General features: G+C 43.4%; 1 long non-coding RNA gene across 1 annotated transcript; it reads left to right on the forward strand.

The window, feature by feature from the left end:
* The first annotated feature begins 854 nt into the window (after nucleotides 1-854).
* On the forward strand, nucleotides 855-2804 carry LOC311440093. The gene is made up of 2 exons (XR_014695203.1): nucleotides 855-1620; nucleotides 2187-2804. It is a non-coding gene; the product is annotated as an uncharacterized lncRNA (long non-coding RNA).
* Nucleotides 2805-3417: the final 613 nt, after the last annotated feature.

The following is a 3417-nucleotide window of genomic DNA, read 5'->3' on the forward strand; positions in this document are numbered from 1 at the left end:
GCACCCATTTACACGTGTCCACCCAATGGTTTTTAATGAATCAGATCTTCTCCCATGAACTACTCATGGCTTTGCAGACACGAAGCTGAGTGGTTCCAGCAGTGGCACGAGAGCACACCTTAACCACAAACCCAAGGCTCTCCCGCACCGGGGGATGCTCTGAGGGCAAAGAGGTGAGCGACCCTTCAGCTCGCCCCTGGGGCTGCTCGGGCAGCTCTAGTTCAGCCTGCGGTTCTTAATCGTTTTGCTGACCACAGATGGAAGGACATGAACACAGATAAATCCCCTGGCGTTCTGTTTCCTTCTGAGCACCAGCAGCTTCGACAGCCCCATCCCACAGCAGAGGTGTGGGCAGCGGCTGCTCAGCCTCCAAATCCCCCCAGCCCTTGGGGGCACCCCATGGTCCTGTTGTTCACACACTGCTGAAGTTTAAAAGTACAGCTTCGGCAGAAGTGTGAATGTCTTTTTGTCCTTTTTTTTTTTTTTTTTCCTTTGGGCAGCAAGAATTAAGTTGATTACAGCTATGTAAAAAAATTGTCTTTTTTTTTTTTCTTCTTAATTGATCATCACTTCAGGATAAGCGTAACACATCCTTTGTTTTCGGCTGTTGCAGAGAGTAAGGCAACTACCAGGAATAACAGTGCAGGAAATATGTGTTCAGGTTGTCAGCCTTCCAATTTAATTCCTCTCCTGCCCTTGCCAAAACGAGGAAGGATGAAGTAGTAAAGCCTCCACCCTATTACTGAATGCCTCAGCTGTGGCTCGCTCCCACCCAGGCGGTCCCACTCCCTCCTGATGGACGACCAGGAGCCCCCAGGTTTTATTACCCAGCCTGCATAACATCCAGCTTCCCCAGATTAACTTCTGCATGAAATACTGCAGTGGAAACCTCCGATGCAAATGGAATCATGAGCAGACTAAAGTAAAGAGAATTCAACACAAAACGAAGCACAGTTTATATCAGGAGAGGACTAACTCTCTGGAAGGAGAGTAAGGAGGAAGGGCTTCTCAGAACAGCACAGCAGTATCTCATGCTACCCATTGAGCAGTTGCTTTGCTTAGGACAAAATCCAAGTATTTGGTGAAAAGCAAAAGGCTGTCTCTGTTGCAAAGGCTCAAGACAGCTCCTCGCAGCCCTGAGAAGACCTCTCCCTGCAACCTTCTGCTAAGAAGCATCCTGCCTGTAACGATCTGTCAGCCCCCACAGGTGGGACACAGCTCAGCCCCCCCCAAGAAGCATCTCGCTGGAGGCGCTTCAAGCAAGGCTTTCCTGCTCAGCACCTGTGACATGTGCCCTCCTTTTCCAGAAATGTGGCCAAAAGACATCTCTGGAGATGCCAGTATCTCCTCTCTGCCTACAGAGGGAATTTACAGCTAGCATCTTGGACTAGATATATCACTTTGATATGACTGCAGAGAGATGAGATGAATTTGGGTCATATCTTGCCACTTTTAATTACTTTATGACTGACATAAAATTCACGTAGAGTACAAAGATGATTTCTGCTGGACTCCATCAGCCGTGCAGCAACCTGTTGGAGGGACAGTGCCAAAGTCCAAGAGGAATCTGGATCTGAAATACGGGACTTTTATGAAAGGCAGAACCTGGAGTGAGAAAAGGTGACAATTTGACTCTGAATTCATAAGCGCCATTTTATTTATCAGAAAATATCACATCTGACAGAGCTGCCAAAGACAAGCGCAAGTCAATTCTGTAAGAGCAGGTTTTATTGTTCTGGTAGCAGAGGAGAAAAAACAATGTTTTACAAAGAAAAGAAACTTGACATGGTATTGAGGATGTTTATTTCTTTTATCATATTATGTATGAATCTTTTATAAGTTTTCAGTGAACTATATTAATTAAAAATTAGTTCTGGGAATATTTTGCTTGTAGCCTAATAAGCTATTACGTCAATACAGATTTTCATAGACTATTTTAAATTTGAAATAAAGGGGTCTCCTGAGTATGTGCAATGGAACAAAAATGTAACAAAAAAAAAAAAAAAGAATGCTTAACACTTTTTACTTGTACAAGTTAAGGATCAGAGTGCAGGTCTTACTTGTCTTTCTAAGTAATTTTTATGAGTTCCATCCAAAATGTTTAATTATTAAAAGTTTGGTGGATTCAAACCGTGTAAGGAACTTGATTAGACCATTTTATTATTATTATTATTATTTAATTTTAGCTTTCATTGCAACCCATCCTGATGCTATCATACAACAAAGCAAGGCTTTTCCACCAGCGGCCCTTTGGACACCATGCTTCCAGACACAGCGAGGAGAGCACCGCAGTGCCCATCCATGTGGAAAGCGTAGAGAAGGCAATAGAAAAGCTACAGGGATGGCTCCTACCTATCTGTGATTACACAGATTTATTGCCTTTGGTGCTAAAGCAGTAGAGCAGCCTGATGCACACCGGCATCAGCAGCATGAAGGGTGTCTGCGGTCAGGGTTTGTGTCTGGAGCTGCTCATGGACAGCACAGCCCCACGCTGGGCACAAAGCAGGGGTGAGAATGAATTTGGTGCAGACCTCTGCGACTCCCACCAGGATGGCAGGTCCTTCACAGCACAAAAAACATTAGGGAAATCTCAAATTCTCGGCTGGTGATCATCCCAATCATTTATTGGGGATTCCCAGTATTGAGTGCTGTTCCTTTTCCAGAAGATCACAAGAGCAGACTCAGGTCATAAAAAAGTAAGGCCAGCAAATAAAATACTACAAGTAATTCCAGGAAGAATGACCTGAAAGTGTTGTTTTGATGGACAATTTTACACAATTAATTATTTTCATTTTCGTTTTTGTGATTGCAATGAAACAGGTACTACGAAATAAACCCAGTCAATGGAATTAAGTGACACAGGCTTCCCAGGACAGTCAGGGCACCAAGCCTGCCAAGTTCCAAGATGTATGGTTTAGTTTTTAGGTGGTCCTATGTGGAGAAGACAGGAGTTGGACTTGATGATTGTGGGACCCTTCCAGCTCGGGATGTTCTACAGTTCTATAATTCTGTGATTAAGGGATGATGGCAGTACAACCATCCATTATGTCCCACTGCAGTATCAAGGCCTCAATTTCTGGCAGTTTTCAGTTACAAGATTTATTTTAATGTAAATTTCACTGCAAGGTTTTAAGACAATCCCTATGCCTATTTAAGAACGTGAAATTTTCCCAATGAATAACCAACCAACAAACAAAAGCCAAGTTACCAGAGGCACCAGCCCCTCGAGCAATGCCCGCAGTTCACAGGTGAGTGTTAATTTTGTGGCCAGAAAGTAAAACCACAAAAGGGGCTCTGTCTTCTGGAAAATTGACCCTAATTTGATAAATGTGGGCAAGTTAATGTTCCTTTGAGGGCCATAAATTCAGTGTTTGCTGGTTAATTTTTCAATTTCATTTTTAAGGGTTTTTGCTCATT

The sequence above is a fragment of the Aythya ferina genome, assembly GCF_964211825.1.
Source record: "Aythya ferina genome assembly, chromosome: 7".
NCBI lineage: Eukaryota > Metazoa > Chordata > Aves > Anseriformes > Anatidae > Aythya > Aythya ferina.